Source organism: Phyllostomus hastatus, unplaced genomic scaffold, assembly GCF_019186645.2.
Source record: "Phyllostomus hastatus isolate PE091 unplaced genomic scaffold, TTU_PhHast_1.1 phas_contig_148, whole genome shotgun sequence".
NCBI classification, from domain to species: Eukaryota; Metazoa; Chordata; class Mammalia; order Chiroptera; family Phyllostomidae; genus Phyllostomus; species Phyllostomus hastatus.
In genome coordinates this window covers 20458869-20480627 of record NW_025333607.1, presented here as the reverse complement: position 1 = coordinate 20480627, position 21759 = coordinate 20458869, and positions in this window count along the sequence as shown.

Sequence of the window (21759 nt, the reverse complement as noted above, 5' to 3'; positions counted from 1 at the left end):
TTCTTTCCCCTTAAAATATGGATTTCTTCCCTGACTATTATGAAATGTCAGAATAATTTTGGTGCCTGTGCAATCAGTTGTTGTTGGAAATAGGGAAAGGAGTTAAGATACGGCATGGGTGATATGCCGCGTAGGCAGGCATGTGCAGACAAAAAGCGTGTGTTACCACCTGGATGGTGCTAAATATCAAAATTCAAGACCACGTCCAGGGTCTCCTGTTAAAGACACAGGAGCGTCCTCAACGCTTCTCTGTCCCCCTGCGCCTTGTCCTCCTTCTGTCCGTCACCAAGTGCTATCAGGACGGCCGTCGCTACACCCCCCAAACCTGTCTCCTTCCCTCCGCTTCATCGCTGTCACTCCCTCTCCACCAAGTCCAAGTGATCTTGTGTCTAGACGACTTGCAACCAGGCTCACAGCTTCCACCGGATGTCGCTAAATACCTCTCTATTTTTAGCTTGGAACACATTTTCAGAGCAACCACAACGGCAGAAGACAGACCGACTTTCCAAGGTTTTCGCGTCCCTACCTGTGAAATATGATCGCCTCCTTGCCCCGCCCTTGCGACTTTGCCCCGTGATTGGCCGCGGCCACGGGAACGTGGGGAATGCCGACGTGCCACCAGTGCCACCAGTGAGAGGGGGCTTGCAGGGGCGTGCGGCACGTGGTTGTGCCACAGCCCTGTCCCCTTCGCTGCCAGGACAGTGGCCTCCCAGACGGGACTTGCTTCTTCAGTCTAGATCTGGGAGTGACGGATTTTGTGGTTGGAAGCTGAAGCCTCGCTTAAATTTCAAGATACAAAGGCAAGCAAAGTTTCTCTTCTGTTCCAACCTGGCAAAGGTCCTGTCACCTTCAGAAGTGACTGAAAATTCCTCGCCATGGACCCCGCCTACTCTCAGATGTCACCTGTCACCATTCTCTCCTTGGGTCCCTGTGTTCAAGCACCGGGACACTCGTGAAAGTCCTAGAACAATCCTGGGCCGGCCTTGTCCCCATTCCCTTCTCACGGTGCTGTTCTGTCCCATCTGGCACTCTCTCTGAGCCCGTCCCGTTCTCTTTTCCTCATGGCGTTGCCTAGTAATGGAAGGTACTTGCCTAACAGATTGTTTTTATTTTCTGCCCTCCGGGATCCAGACCCTGTGAGGGCAGAGGCCCCACGTGCCTGGAGCAGAGCTTGCCCTGCAGCAGGTACCGAATGAGCTCACTTTAAACGAGTCAGTGCTTCCTTCCAACGCCCGTGGCCAAGCCGAGCTCGGTGCTAGTAACGATGCCACTTCCATCTCTCAGCTTCCCACCGGGGCAGTCCTTTCCGTGGCTGTCTTTCAGCACGCCCTAAGCTAGACAGTGTCCCTGTGACGCCGCGGCCACGAGTTTGTTCTAACACATCACGTCACGTGCTACAGCTGTTTGTCCTCACAGCTCCCCCGCGGGTGCGCGGGTTTGTGCAGAGACAGTGAGATGCACCCAGTGTGGTGCACAGCTGCTGGAGCCGGACACCAGAACGCTCAAGTTCGAGTCTCGGCTCTGTTAGTTATCGGATGTGTGCCCTCGGGAGGCCCCGTGACGCCCTTTGAGCCTCAGTTTCCCCGTCTGTGAAGTGTAGTCTGAGCAGTGATAGCAGGTTCCTCGAAGGTCCCTGTGAGGACTCAGAGTGAGTAAGTGCACGGCGTTTTCACACACTGCGTGTTACACAGGTTTGGGTAAATAAAAAAATTAAACTGTCACATTCGTTTTATCACTCCGGTCCTAGCATTTCACTGCTGAACAAATGCTTCTTGAAACAAATTGAACAGCGTTTCCGTTGTTAAGTGTTTCGGCAGAAACGTTGATTTCCCTAGTAGTAAATCCACCGTGTTTCCATTCACACTGCCCATAAGGAGGAGTGAACCAGGAGGAGAGAGTGAGGATGTGAATTCTACATACTTTTGCGGAGGCAGAGCCAGTGACACGCTAATGAACAGAATAGGGGGTACGGGACAAAGAGAAGTAACCACGGCGACCTCTGGTGTCTCATTCCAAGTATTTGGATGATGGTGCCCTTTACTGGGAGTGGGGGGACCTTGGGGCTAGCATGTTCAGGGAATGAGAAAGAAACGATGCTGTTTGGCACTCGGCACTCTGAGATTCCATTTGACATGCGCATGGAGACCCTGAGTAGGCTGCGGTCACCGCTGTCAATAACCGTCTCAGGGTCAACGGAGAGGTTGGGGAATTAAAATCCATGAGACACAGAGAGGCACTCTCGGGAGAGGGACCGCGTCCAGAAGAGCCCTGGGCGAAGGCCTGACCGCTCAGGGTTTTACCCACTAGACTGAAAAACCATCGGTGAGGCTGGGCGTGAGCGTTAAAAACCCAATTAGACGAGGCTGTCTGCTTTGAGGAGTTCACAGTCTTTTTTTTTATTATTTACAAAGAACGCTTTTTTTAAAGATTTTATTTATTTATTTTTAGAGAGGGAAGGGAGGGAGAAAGAGAGAGAGAGAGAGATCAATGTGCGGTTGCTGGGGGCCGTGGCCTGCAACCCAGGCATGTACCCTGGCTGGGAATCGAACCTGCGACACTTTGGTTGGCAGCCCACGCTCAATCCACTGAGCTACGCCAGCCAGGGCGGAGTTCACAGTCTTAAAGGGAGCCCACCTCCACATCACCAGTATTCTGAGAATATACAACAGGTACGAGCTGCAAAGAGTGCTAACCTGTGCACGAAACCCCTCCTGTTCCCCGCTCATTGCCATTCAACAACACAGTTTTCCCAGTAGAGAAAGCTCTGAAATCTCCTTCACGTGAACTGTAACTAGCAAAGCCTCTTCAGAGGTTTCTAAAGTTCTCCATTTTGTAGTAGCATGCAACACTGGTTTTTCGGTGAGTCATTAAATTGGGGCCATAAAAATCATTTTCCATACAAATAAGAAAATTCCCTGTTTCCGGGGGCGGGGTGGGGGGAGAAAATCCTGGGTGCTGTGAGCTCCTCACTGTTTTCCAGGCCCTCCCTGTCCATTGTTACACAGCGGCGGGGGGCTCCCATTCTCAGCCAGAATTGTGCCGTGTCTATTAAGCGTAATTTCCATATCTTTAACTTCCCACTTCTGTGATCAGTCTCCTGTGAGTTTTTCCATTTCAGCTGAGGTCACTGTGGCCTGGACCATGTCCAATCCACTACAATTGCCTCCTGGATCCTGTCCGTGTGAGGCTAATGCGTTGATCATGCCAGTCCTTTGCCATTTAAGAAAAAAGACCTTAAGCATTGAAGAGGGCCAGAGCTTTTCTTTTTGATTTGCAAAACTTTGATGACAAATTCAAAATCATGCATGACCCAGTTTCCTGGTGGCGTGTCTTGACATGTTTTACTTCTCAAGGATAATGAGGTCTTAGACCCATCATGGGCAATGTGTCAGGGTCTGTAAAGAAAAATAACTGTTAGCTATTTAAACACAAGGAGTTGCGCTCCCTTTTCTGTATTGCTGTGGCGGTGAGCTAATCCTTGTAATTAAGGACGAGGAACACCCATCCCCATTCAGCGCTGATTACCCTCGCGCATCTGGCGGGAAGTCTCAGAATTAACAGTCGGAAGCGTTTTGTCGTTTTCCCCGAAGAGTCAAGGTGGAAGATGTTTAATGTTTTGGAATGCTTTTTTTTAAAAAAAAAAAAAAAAGAGTGGTCGTAATGGCAATTGAACCTGCTTAAATTAGGCAACCCTGTCTCTTTGCAAGTTTATTATGGCAAATAGAAAGGATCTTAAGTCAATTCATCAAGGGTTAGATACCTGGAGGGAACATTTTTTAACTGTTGAATTGGCTTTCTCATCAGAGATCGAGGGAAGTGATGATTGTCTTTTTATTTATAAATCAAAATCTCCAGTGAAATTCCTGATTTGCAGAGATTTATAGACAAATAGGGAAAAAAGAACACCTCAGAGACTGTCTTGACCCCCTTCTTATTCTCGTTCCTTACACCTAACCCACCAGCAATGCCCACCGCTTTCTTCTCGGGGTTTCCCAAATCTCTCCGTCTTGCACCAACTCCACGGCTCCCACGCTTTTGCATGGAACCGGCGGTCATTGTTAGGACCACTACAAAGGCCCCCTCACTGGACTCACCATGTCCCTTCTCACACCAATCTACATAGCAGGGCATGGCCAGAAGAATGCTTTTAGGTGGCGAGTGGCTTACCACTCGCCAGGACTTGAAACAACAAATTCTCACAGAGTTCTAAATGCTCGTGATCCTCAGAAGGTCTCGTGTGATCTGGCCCTGGCCATTTCTCCCATCCCGACCTTGAGCTTCACCCCTCGCTGACGCCGTTGACGTCTTGGCGGTGCCTCCGACGAGCCCACGGCCCTCCCTTACCGGGGCCCTGGTAGACACAGCTGTCACCCACGAGCTCGCCATGGCCCAGTTCCTCGGCTCATCGGCACCCCCGCACCCTTCTCGGGACACGCTCACAAAAATAGTAACCCCTGTCACCACCCAGAACGCGGTCACTTGCATTTTATTTTTATCATCGCGGCTGCGCCCTTCAATGTATTATCCTTCGCTGTGACCCCTGCACCGAGCACAGAGGCCCACAGGAAGGGGCTCAGGATTCGCTAAAACAGCAGGACGTGACAATTAGACGTTTTTCATGTAACCAGTGGAAGGATTTTGTTCCACGGGAATCACGTGGTGGATGATGTTACCTTAAGTGACTTTTTTCCTCCTGAACCACAGTCACTCAAACCATCGGCAGCGTATCCATTCAGTACCAATACCTAGAAACCGTTAGATGAATAAAATACTGATCGTTAGCTGACTGTCCTGGTGAAAATGGAAAGCGACATTTAAAACTACTTCTGTGGGATGATACAATGTATCCAATGACTCCATCTAATGCGTGCAGCCAGTGTCCTCTGACCCCGGTGACCCCTAAGTGGGAGTGGTACTGTTTGGGTACCCTCCCACAAGGAGGCTCGACCAGGAGCTATGACACCAGGTGCTGCCGTATGTCTTTGTTTTCTTTCCAGAAATGCAAAGCCTCGAATAACCGTGTAAATAAAAATGTCTCCGCAGAGCAGACGGGAAAGGGAACTCTGGAGGGGAATAGGTCCGTCTCTCACAGAGAACTAGAAGGAACACCCGCATCCTCACACACAATAGACTTCACAGTTGGATCGTGAATCCAACAGCCACGTGGCCAGTGCCGTGTTTTTCACACTGAAAAAATGCACCCCTCTCTGTAATCGTCTCTCTGTGTCATGCAAAATTACCACGTGCCTTTCTGGCCCAATAAGCAAGCTGTTTTGAAGAGTCTGATCTTTGGATCACGTAGCTTTTTGTGATGCAAATGCGGTGAGCTTTCCTCACGTATTGTGTTTACATTTCATAAGATGTAATCATGGCCTGTAAAATATTTATGTTTAATTCAGTGCGGTTATTGGAATATCAAGCAATATCTTCTCCCTCTAATGAAGAAAATGATATTTATACTCATATCAATGAGTAGGAAACAAATAATGTGGCCATTACTTTGGACAAAATCAAGTTACCTTTTTTGAACTAATGGATATTTTAGATTAGAAATAATAAAATCTAGAACATGCGCTTGGGAAGTTTTATAAAACCATATTTTATGTCAGACAATCTAACAGAGTTAGATTTTCTTCTATTTACAGTCCAGAAATCTGGTTTAATAAATGTATTAGTTTTCCATGGAGCTGCCTTCATAAATTATCTCAAATTTAGAGGCTTAAAACAACACCCATTTATTCTCTGGTCGTGTTGTGTATGAGGAGTCCATCACAGAAGTAGGTCAGGGAGATACTGGGAGGCCACACTAGGAATTTCTAGTGAAGCTAGAAACGTGTTAAGTCTCAAATCTGTCATCATCACACGGTCTTGCTTTCTGTTAATAAGCGGCCCCACTGAATGGCTGAATTCCATCACACTCCATCTCCGCCCCAGGTCTAGTATCTATGCGATGCTCGTATGCTCAGCAGTGGGTCCACAGCGGCAGCGGCAGGAGGAGGAGGGGGACAGGCAGGGGATAGACGGTTACCTTGGCAACTGAATAAACTTGGAATATTCTCCTACCACGGTACTCCCAATTGTCTGTTCTTTAGCTTGCAACCTTAGTCACTTCTCTTTACCAAATGAGAGCCTAATATAACCCAAATAAATATGGTTCGGAATTTTAGCTCGCCGGTTGGGACAGTGTGAGTGAGAGAAAAATCGTACTTTATAAAACTAACAGTTTGTACTCTTGCATGGAGGCTCCCACTTCAGAGAGAAGAAAATGTCAGTATTGTAAACAGGCAAAAGGAAAACATATACCTAAAAAATTAATAACCCTAAATATACCTTCCCTACATGAAACACCATATTTTATTTAATTTGTCCATATAATGTTATTTTTTACTTTATTTTATTTAATCTTTTTCTCTCTTTTTGCCATATTAGCCACACTCTATTTTGAGGCATAATTCATATTTTCAAAAATGCATGGTTCTGAGAGGTCAAACTTATACAGTTGTGTCACCCGCAGCCCAGTCCAGATATAGGATATTTTCACCAAAGTACTATTTGATCATAACCTTGCTAATCAATGACTATATCTATTGTGTTTCCTATCACAATAGATTGATTTCGCCCTTTCTAGAAAGTCATGTAAATGATATCGTGCAGCGTGTGCTCCTTTGCAAATGTGGCGCTTTTGAGATTCTCCCGAGTTCTTCTGTACATCTTCGCTTCGTTCCTTGTGCTGATGCATCTTCACTTCGCTCCTTTGCTAATGTGGCGCTTTTGAGATTCTCCCGAGTTCTTCTGTACATCTTCGCTTCGTTCCTTGTGCTGATGCATCTTCACTTCGCTCCTTGTGCTGAGAGGTTGTATTCCGCATCGTGAATATGCCAAAATGTGTTTATTCTTTCTCCTGCAGACGGACGATAAGCTGTTATCGGATTCTGCCTGTTAGGGCTAAAGCTGTTCTGAACACGTCTTTGTTGTGGAAATGTTTTCATTTCTTTCTGGCAAATACTTAGGTGTGATTGCTGGGTCATAGGGCACATATATGTTTAACTTCAGAGTAAAGTGTCAGACGATCTTACGAAATGATTGCAACACTGTACACTCCCACCAGTGCCCGGCTGCTGCTTTGCGTCTTTGCCAACATTTAGTTTTGTCCGTCGCTGAAATCGCTGAAAATTTATCCATTAGAGTGACTGAAGTGAAATACATAATTTCAAATATTGGGGATTTTCCAAGTATCTGCTTGTTTATGATTTATAATACACAATGGCACTGTGCATTGAGAACACATGCATTTGAATATTGGGAATTTATGTAAATTATTTATAACCCAGCACAGAGTCATTCCCAAAGTGATTGAGACAGTCACAAGAGCAATCGTGAAGAACAGGGAGCTCCCTGCAGAGTTTAAACACTGTTAACTAACTTAGTCCACTTGACCTCTGGAGAACCCTGTGCCCCCAAGTGCAGAACGTGAGTGTTTCCAGGTGTAGCTTTCGGGGTGTCTGTCACACCACACCCACTTAGTAGACTCTGAAACGAGAGTCTATGAAAAGACCAGTAAATGGCGTGGCCCTGCACACGCTGAGACAGAGCCGACCAGAGCTGAATGAACATGTTACTCATGCTTTTCCTCTCCTGTAAGAGCGACCTGCTTCTCCCTGACTCCCGCACGCACGCACAGACACATTTTCTCCGCAGGAAGAGCCACCAGGTGACTGTGTTCTGAGCCTTTCTGTGCTGCAGTCGCAGGCTTCTGCACATCCGTAATCCGGGCAGCTAATCGGGGCCTGTCTGGGAGTTCTCATCTGCCGGTCTAGCTGGCTCCGAGGGCCCGAGCCCATAGCCCACGGGACTGTCCGCCGTGTCCCTCCCTCCAAAGGCAAGCTTTTCTTCTCCTAAGCCCAGAGGTCTCATCCACTAGCTCCTGGTTTCCAGACTCCCCGCAAAGCCTCGAACGCCAGCTAGAATCCACAGAAGTGGTCTGAACACTTTACCTGTGGCCGCTCAGGACGGCTGGCCATTTTCAAGTCAGGACAATAAACAACCAGGGGTCACGGGAGATGTGGACTGAAACCATCGAAACAGTCCCTCCTTCACTGGCCAGCCATGCTGTTGTGATGTCACAGCCTCTGGTGCCTCCTGCCTCCCCGGGGTTCCCCACCGTTTCCTCCCGAGGGCTCAGCCGCGTGCCGGCTTATTGCGTCCCCTGCGGCCCAGCATCTGAAACAGCCGTGACGCAACAGGACCCAGCGGAGTTGGGGTGGGTGTGCACGTTTCCTACTGAGGCTGCATCCATGTGTTGTAAAGATTTTGTTTTATTTTATGGATGAGATTTTCCATCACATTTTCCAACTAATTAGGGTTGGTTTGAAGAAGGAAATATTTTAATATATTCAGATTTCTTTTCTAATTCAGTGGGCTTTCCTATTAATGGATAAATGTCCTCTTGATTTTCTTGGGAGACAAGCCTACCGAATGCAAACAATTTCAGCTTTCTCCTTTCGTTTCTAAGGACTCTCTCACTGTGCTGGGCAATATTTCCAACAGCAAATGACAATCGAATGTTCTTATTTTGCTCATGACTTTAATAGAAGTGTTTAAAACACTACAGGAATAATATCCCGTAGCAATACATTTACAGAAATAGAATGCAGAGGACAATAGGGAATGAAAAGAAACAACTAAATCTGAGGAAATTAAGTTATCACACATTCATATGATGTAAGAACTTCTACATTGTTATCCGCATTACAAAAAATCCAACATAGCCTTCCAAAATCAATCTATCTTTACCAAAAAGTACCTTCCCTCGTAGACACAAGAAATGTGTTTCCCATGCCTGTATACCTGTTGATTCTGACTTTTCTATCTATATTAGCAATTATCATGTATTTTTATTCTGTTATTTCTGAACATTTATTTATGTACCATCGCTGGGTTACAAGGTGTTTGGAGCTATAAATAGTGCCCTATAATTTTGTATTCACCCAGAATCCAACTAAATGCCTTGCACATAGTAGGTATTCAATATGTATTTAGGGTGGAGAATATTGTGTGTTATTTATTTTGAAAAATCAAAGGACAGTCACATTATCATCATTATCAGCAGCGATATCTTTCCATCTAAATGTGTTCAGAAGTTAAGTTTCTGTGATTCTAGATGGTTCTGCAAATTTCTCCAAATATAGAATCATGAAAAAGGTGCAAAGGGTTAAAACTTTGGGGTACTGTTGTTCTATTATCAAATGATCATTTTTTTAAAAAAACGAGACTTGCACAATATATTTTTAAATGCTCATATCTGAAATTCTTTCCAAACCATATATAAACTATTTTTATATAAAACTGTCCAGGGTATTAATTAATTACCATCAGAACAATAAATAAAAGAAGTGTCTTGCAAGAAGAAGAGGTATTTGTTTGGCCAGAAGGCTTTTGTATTTCCAGGAGAGAAGGGATCGGGGTCTTCGATTCTCAACAGCATCTTTGTTTTGTCTTTTAATCTAGAGATTCGGGCCACGCACCTGACCTTCTGCTCATGCACCTGACCTTCTGCTCATGCACCTGGGAGTGAATGGGTCTGGGAAGCAGCAGCCACTTAACACCAAAGAGGTGAGGGAAATGGGACCTATTGCTCTTCTTGTACAAAAGACCCAGGGTGGAGAAGCCTATAAAACTTACGTCCATTCTTCAGAGAGAGAAGGAGCCTGTAACTGCCTTCGACTGGCCTTACGACCTTAGATCATTTCTTGGCCAACTACTTTACTTTGCCCGGTTCCCACAACAGGAATCTGAGTTCCAATGAAAGTGGGTTATCAAGGTCAGCATTGGGGGGGGGCAGGCAGAGCCGCGGTGTTGGAGACCTCAGTCCCCTGTCTGCCGGGTCAGAGCATGCGTGTTCAATGAAGTCCGTGGAATACTCATTTCTCCCACGGTTAATCAGACCCAACATGGGCTGGAAAAAATGATCACTGTGTTAAGTTGCTTACCTGGGTTATGTGGCTGGATTTTCAAAACAACCTTTGACCTGTGTACTGAGGTGCCATAGGTAGAAGAAAACATTTACCCCAAGGAGTTTGAGTTAAAATGCTACGAGGCCACACATACCGAGTGGGAGAGTTGAGTTACAAGCACAGGAAGAGTCCATGGCGTATGCATTAGAACTTTAGAACTGAAGTGTATCTGAATTTGGGAGCTTCACTATTATAGTTATTTAATTTGCAAATTGTTATTACCTATCTAAACAATGGAAGATGTCCTAGAAATGTATTCTTTTGTGACAGTACGGCACTGCACTTAAAACTTGACAGGTCACCGGAGGTCTCCAGGTGTGGGAGCAGGGTCCGAGCTAATTCTGGGGGACACCGTTTCTAAATGTATCCAGGCTGGAGCTGAGTGAGGGCAGGCAAGCCAGCCACAGAACACCCCTCATCCACAGGCCTGAGGAACCCATAGCGTATGGAAGCATTTTTACATGACACGTTACTCTCAGAGAAAGACGCACGATTTATGCATACTGCCCAATAAAATATGCATTTCCGAACGCTGGTCATCTAACACAATATATGGTAGAGGAGAGAACACGCCCTTCCACCCCTTCCTAGTTATGATCACATCGGAGATCATGAATACACTTGCGGCCAGACCCACGTGCGTTCAGGTGTGACCGTGCCACTCGCGGGCGGTGTGCCCTGAGGTGAGGTGCCTGCGCCCCCCGATCCTCCTCTTCTCTCCCCTCTGAAACGTCAATAACAGCAACCTCCACACGGGGTTGTTGTGAGACTCAAATCAGGTAACATCTGTTAGGTGCTTAGCCCACGGCCTGGGGAGAGCACTTCGGGGGTCCTGCGCTAAGACCGGGTTACACAATTCAAACCAAGGAGAGCAGGGGTTTTTAGAAAGCTTCTCGGGAGTCTTAGCAAAGGGGTGCACAAGGAGAGGGACCTGGGGGAGTGGAGACGGTCCATCCCGAGGGCCTTTGGGGGAGTCACGACAGGAACTTGATCCCAAAGCGTACCCTTTACTGCTTCAGAATACGCACCAGGCAGAAAGCACGTTCTGATACGTGTGAGTCAAAAAGTTTAGAAGCCAAACATCTCCAAGGTGCGTACTTACTTTCACCTTGTGCTATTGGAATAGAACTGTCACAGGTGCAGCTGCTTAAAATGGGGGGGGCCTTGGCAGGGGTCCGGGTGTGGGACTATGCTGGGGACCCCTCTGCCGTTCTCGCGGGAACAAGGGCGAGAGGGGAAGGTCAGCATCCGATCAGGACAACGCTGAGACACCAAACATGATGCTACGTGTGTGTCATATTGTCGTATCTCATCCCGTTGAACCCCCACAACAGTTACAGCCGGTGAAACTTACTCTCATTGTAACGAAGAGGGAATTGCGGGTGAGAGATGATCGAAAGCCCTCGCTGTGACCTGTGGACTGCAGGTCACAGACTCTGAGGTCCACTTTCTTTTAAAGCCTTACCCCTCCCCTCCTCGCTCTGCTCCACGATTTCTTCTACACAGATGCAGTTGCACGTTTTCTTAATTTTCTACCCAAGTCTAAAGTGTATAAAGGATGGTTTTTCAATGACCTTATTTGAACTAGTTATGCATCTATGCTTCACCAAATAAGCAGCGGTCTAAACACAATGTGTGCTCAATCATTGAGCACTAAAATCCCGACCATATTTGCATGGGAGTTGCTTGAAACCTGGAACAGCTTTTCCCAGGGAACCATGTGACAACTTGTAGTGAAGAGTTCGGGTCGGCCCCCCGAGCCGGTGATGCAGCGGGCAGACGGAGCACAGAACCACAAAACCCCACAGCCAGGTAGGTGACAGTGTAGGTAGGACATATTTTTTTCCTGCACTGACCGCAGTATCCTGGGGGGTGTCTTTTCACCCCCACCCCAGATGGGGCACCCATCCCCACCCCATGCCCGTGATTTGGGGCGGTTTCGACTCCAGCACAGACACACCACGAGGGAAGAGAGCTCGCGGGTGTCAGGGGAGAAGAGGCAGAGAACAGAGGGTTTCCTGCCGGTACTCGTACTTAGACGCATGGCGGCTGATTCTAAGTGTTCCCGTCGAAAACTACGATTCTGAACACGTGACTATGTCTGTGTCCCTGCCGCAGGGGGCCCGGTCTCCCTTCCGAGAGGCGCCGGCTCACGTGTCGGGGAGCCGTTCCCAGGGAGGGGACCCCGTGGGGTCTTTTCCCTGTTCTAGGAGCTGCTGTCTGTTTCATGAGTACCCGGAGGCTGGGTCCAGGAGAGCAATGTTATTACAGGTAACTGAATTTAGCTACTTTCTTGTGAAGGAACACATTGAGGCAATGAAATAGATACACAAAATAGATGAGAGACGATTCAAAATGAAAAAGGAATTACCCTGAAGACAAGAGAAAACAGCCGAAGAGTGATCTGCGTTACGGAGTGAAGGACATGGAGAGTGTTTGCTCTCTCGGGGCCAGCTGCTGGCGGGGGCGGGGCTGGCGTGCATGCGGGGAGCACTTGCCGCACCCCGGTGGGAGAGTAAGAGCCCGAAGGACTCTGATGGTGCAGATGAAGGAGGCAGTCCGGTCCCTACGGCCGCCACAGAATCACTGTGGGAAGCCACCAGGTCGCGCACACGGGCTAACACGGGCCGAGACCTGCGTCAGCGGAAATGACACGCACACACGTGGCGAGAAAGCAGGGCCCCCCAGCCCAGACCTCTCATCGACTTCAACCTACCCTGTGTTACATTACACTCACCCACCGGAAAGCCTGCGTTTGCCTAAACTGGCCCACGGAGGGCGTGGTGAAGGGCTTTATTAAAGCACCTTCGGTGAGGTTCGAGGTCTCGGCCAGACGGACTGCACGACTCCTTAGCCCGTGGCCGCACTTCCAAGGTGAGGGCAGAAGGCCCAGAGGCCGGCTCACCGTCTGGTGTGCGTCGCTGGGGGACAAGACCCGGCCGCGGCCGGCCGTGGAAGTGCCCTTGAACTAGCACAGCTCACGAGGGAAACAAACTGTGAATCCACGTGTATAACGTGCGTGTGGTTTTTAGATGATTTCTGATTTTGCCCTTGGACTGAAGGGATACTGTTTCCCTTCTGTTCACTTCCCCCGGAAGCAGGCAGGCGCTAATCTTCTTCCCTATCTACGGAGGTGCCCGTTGCTGACATTTCCCAGAAATAGAACTCCATAACGTCTGGTTGTTAGAGACCTGCTTCTTCCCTCAGCCTCAGGGTTTCAAGGATCACCCCCATTGTAGCTGATGTCAGAGCTTTGTTCTTTTTTCTGGAGTATTTTCTCTTTTTTTAAGACTTTATTTATTTATTTTTAGAGAGGGAAGGGAGGGAGAAAGAGAGAGAGAGAGAAACATCCATGTGCAGTTGCTGGGGGCCGTGGCCTGCAACCCAGGCATGTGCCCTGACTGGGAATCGAACCTGCGACACTTTGGTTCGCAGCCCGGGCTCAATCCACTGAGCTACACCAGCCAGGGCTGAGTATTTTCTTGATGAAAAATATTCCACTGCGTGGTGCACCCCATTTCGTTGATCTACTCATCACTGGAGGGACATTTGGGCCGCGTCCACTTTGTTCAGTGTTATGAGCAACACGTCTGTGAACAGTTGTGCACACGGTTCTCTTGGGTGTGTACCTGAGGGGTAAATTGCTGGGTCACGTGGCTGCTCTACTTTTAACGTGAAATGGCCAAACTGTCCTCCAGCGTGGCTGCAGGGAAAGGAAGCACTTCTGATGGTTTGAAAATAGCGCTGCAGCCAGTACTGGATAAGTCAGCAGAGCTCGGAGGAAATTAAACGGAGAATGGGAGCGAGGGGGATCTGGTCCCAGCGCTGCCTCTAATTAGTTGTTTGACCTTAAGCAATTCATTTACATTCTCTAAGCCCAAGTTCCTCCGTTTGCAAAAAGAAGTGTTTCTTCAAAGGAACACAACTCTTGAGGGTAATTATCGCTACTTTCCTTTTTGTTTTTTATTGTCCTTCAAATTTGCTCTGAGGCCTGATTTTTCTTGTTGGCCCGGAACTAAAAACTCCCGCAGAGCCCACGGCATCTCTGTTGTTAAGTTGTACAAAGACTTCTGGTCCCTTGTGTCACAAAACAGGCCCTCAGCTCGGTGACCAGTGGTCTGTGCTTATGCAACAACCAAAACTCTGACTCTGAGGCCAAGGAGAGCCTGCGACTAGCCAGTCCTCGAGGGTCAGAGGTCAGGAGGGGTACGAGGAGAGGGAGGCGGGACAGAAAGCTGGACTTGGCCCCGACCTGGGCAGGGTCTCAGGGGTTCAAAAGGAACAGTGTGTCCTGGTGATCCGCCATCAGTCAGATCGCCCGTCCTGTTCGAGTTTGCTGGGACCCCCTGCAAAGGAGGGCACTCTGGGCCGCTCACCTGGGAGAAACCTGTGGTCTCACAGTCCTGGGGGCCGGAGGTCTGGGACCCCAGTGTTGGCCGGGTGGGTTCCTCCTGAGCACGAGAGACGCTGTCCCTTGCCTCTCTCCTGGCTCCTGGGGGTTCGCTCGCAGTCTCCAGATGCGTCCCCCTCTTCTGTGCCGGAGATAATCTTCATCTCCGCGCGGCGTCCCCCTGCATATGTGTCTCTGTCCCAGTGTGTCCTCTGTATTAGAATGCCAGCCAGGCTGCATCAGGGCCTTACCAGTGGCTTCATAGTAACTCGATTCCCTCCGTCAAGACCCCCGCACCAAACGAGAGCAAATTCCGAGGCATCAGAGGCTGGGAGTCCAACGCATGATCTTGGAGGGAAACATTTCAGCTGGTATTAATTCCAAACCAGGTGTCCCTTCCCTGGGAGTACTCATCTGCCCCCTTCACACTGGGGCTTCGGGGCACTCCTCACAGTTCTTCATCCCGGTGGCTTCAGGCTCAGCCGCATGGCTGGCCTTGGACACTAGAAGGGGCCGGCGTGACGGGTCGGGAGTTCTGAGTGGAGCCCTCATGGAGCTGGTGCTCAGTTCGCCCCCTTGAGGCCCCCTCGTCTGCCCTGAGAACAGGAGACCCGCCCTATTGCTTCTCGTCCCGTTTAGAATCCAGAACAATGAGACCCGTGCACAGAAAACCTCTGAGCTTCCGCAGCCCACCCAAGATGCAGGTCAAGTGCAGCCGTCAGGTGTCAAGGGTGAGAAACACATTTTGTTGTTACAAGCCACTGAGACTTGGGGACTATCTGCCGCCACGGTGAAACGTGACTTACAGAGAGGCTGTGCTTGTTTTCGGAGGTTTCGCGTCCCTGGGACCTCTCGCTGGGGGCTGCCTGGATTGGGGTGATGCGGCCTGGGCGGTTGTTGAATCCTTCCGCATCCCCTATTCCTGGATGATACCCGGGTCCCCATCCGAGGCAGTCGTCTTGGACAGCAGTGTTTCAGGTCACCCTGCATTGGCGCTGTTCCCTTTCTGGCCCGTCCGCGCCACTGGAGACACACACGCCGTCTTTGGCAGGACCGTCTGGAAATGCAGGGCGTGCAAAGCCGCCCGTTCCTCCTGGACTCGTGCGTCAGCAGGTGTCCAGCCCTCCTTGCCCTCTAGTCCTTCCAGGCAGGAGTCGTCGCGCCCCGGCCCACTAGGTGTCCCCAGTCTGCAGCGAATGCGCAGGAAGCGCGCCCAGAATCCGCGGGGTGTCTGGCAAGGCTGTGGCAACCTTGCCGAAAGACTGCTCAGATCTCCTTCAAGGTCACGGACCCCGAGGAGCAGGACTGACTGGCAGCCCCAGCTGCCGCCTCTTCCACTCGAGTCCAGTGTGTGTTTGTACGGGGGTCCCGCTTTCTCGGGTGGTTCCCGTGCAGTGACGGGGTGGGGTGGAGCGGAGCGGTGGCGGTGGCTGGGGGTTCACAGCTAGTGCTGGTCCTTTCCTCCCTGACAGGGAATCCCTGTCATTAGTTGGGGTTACCAGGTAAAATACCAGGCACCCGAGGAAATTTCAATTTCAGATCAACAGCTAGTAATGTCTTGGTATAGGTATGCATGCAATAGTTGGGGAATAGTTACACTGAAAAGTCTTCATTGTTGATCTGTCTTTTAAATGTAGCCGTCCTGTATTATTATCGGCTAGATCTACTTATGACGACAGCAGCTGCGTCACCACTCCCCCCTCCGCGGGGTGAAAAACACCTAGAAACGCAGGAGGTTCTTCCCGTCCCATCCTCCCTCCCCTCTTTCCGCGCGGGGGAGGCGGCCCGCTCCCTGGTCTCAATGTTTGCCCCGCCCGTTCCCGCGCCTCTCCCGCCCTCGTCCGCAGGCCCTTCCCCACAAAAGCGCTTGCGTGTCTCACCCCGTGTTGACATCTTCTTCCCAGAGGACTTGCACGACACAGGACTTGGTGCAACTTGTGTCTCCGTCTCCATGGAACATTCCATGTTCACCCCGTCACATGCACAGTGGGGTAGATGATGGCTAAGGGCCATCTGGCTAGACCTCACAGTCCTGCGTGTCCTTTCATGCGGTGAAAACAGGTTCCGATTCCACTGTACGACAATGAACATGAGGCTGACTCCAAACCACTCTGTCCAACGCTGACTCCGAACCACTCTCGGCCCCTCCAAACATCCACCCCATGGAAACTGGCACCAGCGAAATGCCCCGAATGGCCGTTGGGTGAAGTGGAAATCAGGTCCCCTGTCCACGACACTGTACACGCCAACACGCACACACCGGCTGTGGCTGTCACGGCCCTCCCTGTGAGCGCTGGGGTGGGAGGACGGGCTCAGACGCCCAGTGTCTGGGGTGCTGGGTCGCTCCGTCTCTGGGCTTGAGCTCCAGTCTGCTCCCCAAAACTGGAGGAGAAACGGGCTCCACTCACACGGCCCGCCGACGCCTGTCCCCCGAGGGTCCAGGTTCCTCGCTGGGAGTCTGCGGCGAGTCCCGGGGGACACTGGCTCTCTGGGGATCCGCAGTGAACACGGCAGCGGGGAACAGACATACGGCTGCTTTTGTTTCCATTGATTTTCTCCAGTCAAGGCTTTTCAGCAGAAAAAATAATAATAATAATGTGTTCTATTTGGCCAACAGGGATGGGGGAACAAATCCAGTCTCCCCAGAGCGGGGAAAGGTTGCCTGTGGCTGGTATGGTGAGCCAGGACGTCTTTTTTTGGGGGGGGGGCCACATGGCTCAGTGGGATGGGGGTCGCGGGGGAGGGGCACTGAAGCCCGGGAGACCTGTGTACCGCATCGCCCCCACCCGCTGATCCAGCACGGAGCTCCGACGCAGGCCAAGCCGACCAACAGACCTGCCCCATGGGCCTGCCCTGGAAGACTGCTGCACTAACTAATCATAACTATTATGATCACTTTAGGAAATGAGATGAAGTGATGTCCGCGACCAGACTCACATCAGACGGGCCACTTAGCCTGTAAGAGGTCAACAACAGAGCGTTGGAGGAGGACACAGACAATAGGAAGGACGGGGGTGACAAAACCGTGTCCCATTCATGTCAGATCACATGGGAGAGCAGTTGGCGCGATGGGCTGGCCGCTGAGGAGCTGTCTCCTGGGCCCCCCTTACCAGGCAGCGGGGGGAGGGGCAGGGCATAGTGGGCATTTGACATTGTCTTAGGGGTTTGGTGACGAGAAGCATCTGGAAGGGTGGCAAAGAGGCTGCTCCTGCAACTAGGGGAGTTCGGAGTAAACCATCAGAGGCTGGGAACAAGGCATTCTTTGTCATTTCACGGCCCAAACGTCCCCTGTGGTCACTTGGCCGCCAGAAGCCAGTTACGAGCGGCTCCATCCGCTGCAGCAGGCTCCTGGGGAGGATGTCCAACGCCAGCTGGCTTCCTTTACGGTCACACGATCAGAGGCAGAAAAACGGGGACGATCTTAAGACGGAGCCATACATTTCAAGCGGAGCTGATGAGATGGTGAGAACCGAGACTGTTTGCACTGGAAAATCACATGGCATCTCCCCCGGTCTCCCAGCCAGAAACACAGCGTCAAGGTACAAGGAGACGGAAGGCCGCGGAGGACGTGAAGGTGTGTGTGTCTGTGAGGCCTTGCGCTGGCACTCGTGAGAGCAGCCCGGTGCGGTCGGCCGGCCCGAAGGCGTTCGGGAAACCCCGCGTGCTGCCCCACGGCCCGCCCGTGCCCCATGTACAGTGGGGTCCCCTCGCCCGTCCCTTGCACCGGGCTTTACACCGTCGCAGGTGAGCTGTGCCGCAGCCACCCAGAACTCGTGGTGACCGGAGTGTGCTTTACTCTGCACTCAACTACCTTGTCACTCTGTGTGTTTATAAACACTAAATAACAGTGACTTGCATCGCCTGCCCACCGTGGAGAAAATTGGCAACGTCGAAGCAGCTCATATTTTCCTTCCAAAACTGGCAGATGAGGAAACACACCTGGGCGGAGCTCAGGATTACGTGAGGGCTTATGCTGGTGTTCCACACGGAGTCAAGGGCAGGGAATGGGTTTAGCTGAAAGATCTCCCTCTCGCTCTCTCTCTTCTCTCTCTCTCTCTCTCTCTCTCTCTCTCTCTCTCTCTCTCTATATATATATATATATATATATATATATATATACATATATATATACACACACAGGAGTGTGTTTCATAATTTTTTAAAGCAATGAAGTTAGTCTGACCCCAAGCCGCATTTTAGAACTGGAAAGTCGCCTTCCTCCTGTTCCCGAGGCGGGTCTTCCGGGGACAGTCCGCTCCCCACGTGCTCCCGCAGCCGGCGCGGGTCACTCTGTTCTCGGGCCGCAGCCCGCAGCCCCCTCACAGGAGGGGACTCCATCGCCACCAGGTGCTAGGGACGGGGTTAAGGGAGGGTGCTACGGACGGTGCTCCTAGGTCTGGGAGAGGCACGTTTGACCCAAACACCACCCTGGGGTCCCCACATTACTCACTCACAGCGTCACTGCCTGGGACCACCAAACAGCAGCCCCCCAGGCCTGCATGCGCTCGGGGTTTCTGACTTAGTCAAGTGCGCCTGCCCTCACCCACACCGAGTCAAGGTCGCCTTGCCCTCTGTGGGGGCTGGGCGCAGACTCGGCATCACCGTGCCTGGCGGGCTGCCTGCTCAGTGCTGCCAACATGCCCGAGGTACCTCTGCCAGGGCACGGAGGCCCGTGCTGTCTCTTGAAGACGGGCTGTCAGCCTGTGTTGTCTCAGCCCTGCCCCAGGCCGAGGCCATGACATTCTGGGTGAGCAGTGGCTTCTCACGGTGCAGAAGCGGAACCACCACAGTCCCCTTCTGGTGTGACTCTCAGGGTTGGGGGTCCCACCAAGCCACGCTGCTTAGGATTGACACCTGGGAGCTGTTTCCCTTCACAAACACACCCAGAGAGGGTCCGGCCTGGCCCCCTCTAATGGGCACGGCACGGTGAGCCCCGCTCACGGGCCCCGAGTGTCTCATTCTGCCGCCACTGTCCTCGGGCGCATGAAGTGTCATTGCATCGAACCTTCCCAGGGAAGAAACTGGGGTCTCCTTCTCTTCCCCAGGTGGCACCTGGCGATGTGAGCATGGGCTCTTCCTAAGCAACGCCCGCATTCCCCCAATACAGAGAACAGGAGGAAGGCGGGCAGTGAGGAGGAAAGGCAAAGTGACCCCCCGAAAAAAGACTTCTAGTAGATGTGCTGTCTGTAGCAAAATCGGTTTATGGTTCCCCACACCTGGAGCGAGAGGGCCCACCTGAGCATTTTGTGCCCTGCGTGGGCTGCAGGCTTCTGCCTGCGGCTGAAGCACAGGGGAAACAGGGGCTCAAAGGACCTTTGAAAGGTAGAGACGCGTCGTGAGGATTCCCCGGCTCGAACCCAGGAGAGGACGGCGGTGCTTCTGAACTGTCAATCCAGCTTTTGCTAAAACACTCTGGCAGGGTCATCGGAACTGTCGCTGAGAGTGGCCCCGTGTCTCGGAAGGGAAAGGGGACACTAAGGACTTTTATTCCAGACCTGTCTGTCGGTCACGCGCAGCTCAGCGCGAGGGCGGGTCTGCTGTGCGGAACGTGTGGCCCGGAATCTCGCGAAGCGCAGGGAAGAGGGAGTGCGTGTTTCATCGGGTCTCGGTGTTCCTGTGTTTCGGATTCCCCGCAACTCGGTGGGACCAGGTTAGTTGCCTTCCAGCTGCCCACGAGAGAGCCGAGGCCCAGACAGATCACGCAAATGTCCGAGGGCCCCAGCCCTGCCCGCGTCTCCTGGGACGCGTGTGTTCCTCGCTGAGTCACGCCCCTCGGTACATGCCTGGGGGATGCGTGAACCGAGGGGCGTGAGCCCGCCATCTCTCTGCAGAAAACCACAGGGAGACAAGCACCGTGGTAGCCACGTTCTCAGGAAACAAGAGTGGTGGCCCCAATCCTCAAACGACACCGTCAGGGTTGGGACAGTCGTGGGAAGGGCTGTGGCTGCCACCAAGACTATTTTATTTTATCTTATCCCCCACAGAAAATTATTTTTAAAAGCGTGGTGTGTTTATCGGAGAGACCCTGGGGCGTTTGCGCAAGAGCACAAACAGCATTTACATACCTATTATCTATTAGCTGGCGCTGCGTTCGCCAGGCATTTGACACAATTAAGCAAATGCTTGACTGAACAGATGGGTCTTGGAAGGGTCCCCGAGGGCATGTCTCCATTAATGGCACCGAGGGGGGTTAATGCCTCCATTTGGCATCTGCCCGTGCCTTCCCATCAGCGTCTTCGCCGAGTCTCGTGGTTGCAAATGGGTCCCCCCTTAGTCCCAGAGGACATGGTGCAAATGAATTGAGCTACTTCCAGTTCCTTCCATTTTTATCCTGTCTGAAACGTATCCCTGACAATAGTGGATGATGTCCGGTGATTATTTTCCTTGTACTCAGCGGCTGGAGAACGGCCTAATGTTTTTTCATTTGGTTTACTCGTGGCATGAAGGACACAGAACGCTTTAATTAGGAGAAGTACGTCGCCTTCGGACTCTGTGCTGCTCCGGTTTGGCTGGTCGCTGGTGCCAGCTAATAAGGGCTGGAGGAGAGGGAGAAGAAACAGCTCAGACCTTGGGAGTCAGGAGAAAGAGGTTGACATTATAATGCCTGACCACGGAAGCTTCGTCTTCCCCTGAACTACTTCCTGGCCGCTGAAATGCAAAGACCACCCGACATGCACACTGAAGTCGGTGTGGGAGACCCCTCCCCTGGCTGCTGGACCTATGCACATTGCTCTGGGCCTTGTATGTGACTTCGTCACACCGATTCAACATTTTTTTTTGTTACTGCTTTTTGCCAAGTCTTCAGGGCCTCCTTCCAAAGTCTCCCTGTAGATGGTGCCAGGCTGAGGGCCAGCTCTGGGGCCCTGATGCTTTGACATTTTGTCTGTGCCAAAGACGAAGCCACACCACGCAGCAAAAACAGGGTGGAGCCGCGTTGGGGGTAATTCCATCTGGGGCCACACGGACTGTGTTCTTGAGGGTTTGCACTGACCCGCAGCCGTGCCAACAACGGACCGCTCCGGGAGTTCAGCCCCTAGAGGAACGCGGCCGGGGACGCATGTCGCACACAGCACAGCGTTAGAGGGGAGCAGGAGCTTGAATGGGACACAGACGCAGTGAAGGGTTCACCCTCTCAGTGCTGCCACATGAGCACACGCAGGGCCTGCAATGAGCTGGTGGTTTCGTCAAAGCGGGCAGGCAGCAGGGACGGGCATGACAGCTATTTCTATTCTTTCCTCCCTCTAAAAAGACTCCTTCAGCAGTGACCCAAACATACGTTTATTAAATGGAAGATAATCCCACTCTGGGCAAATCCCTTATGACATTTCTTTTCCACGGCCTAGGCTTTTATTCCCT